Below are 301 nucleotides of genomic sequence, written 5' to 3'. Positions count from 1 at the left end.
ACAGATTTTAAAATATCAATGGTTAAAAAAGAAAGAAACGACTGCTTTAGTCACAATGTTAACTTAAAACAACAAATGTGTTATCAAAGTTTGTGCAAAACAGAAGCAGACTACATAATCATGTGATAACCTTTCCTTTTTTTCTTTTTTTACAAAAAAAAATAACACTCCGAGTCATTTGTTTCACTTCCTGTTTTGTGTGGTGGTGGATAATGCCGTTGTTGTTGTTGTTTGTTGTAGTTTCGTTGTTGCGATGGTTGTGTAGATGACAGGCAGCTTGGTCGGTCGGTCAGGCGGTCAG

The sequence above is a fragment of the Centroberyx affinis genome, unplaced genomic scaffold (genome assembly GCF_046629955.1).
Source record: "Centroberyx affinis isolate AG114_WGS23_722 - 3 ecotype Tasmania unplaced genomic scaffold, CSIRO-AGI_Caff_v1 ptg001645l_1, whole genome shotgun sequence".
NCBI lineage: Eukaryota > Metazoa > Chordata > Actinopteri > Beryciformes > Berycidae > Centroberyx > Centroberyx affinis.
Note: the sequence above shows the minus strand (reverse complement) of the source record.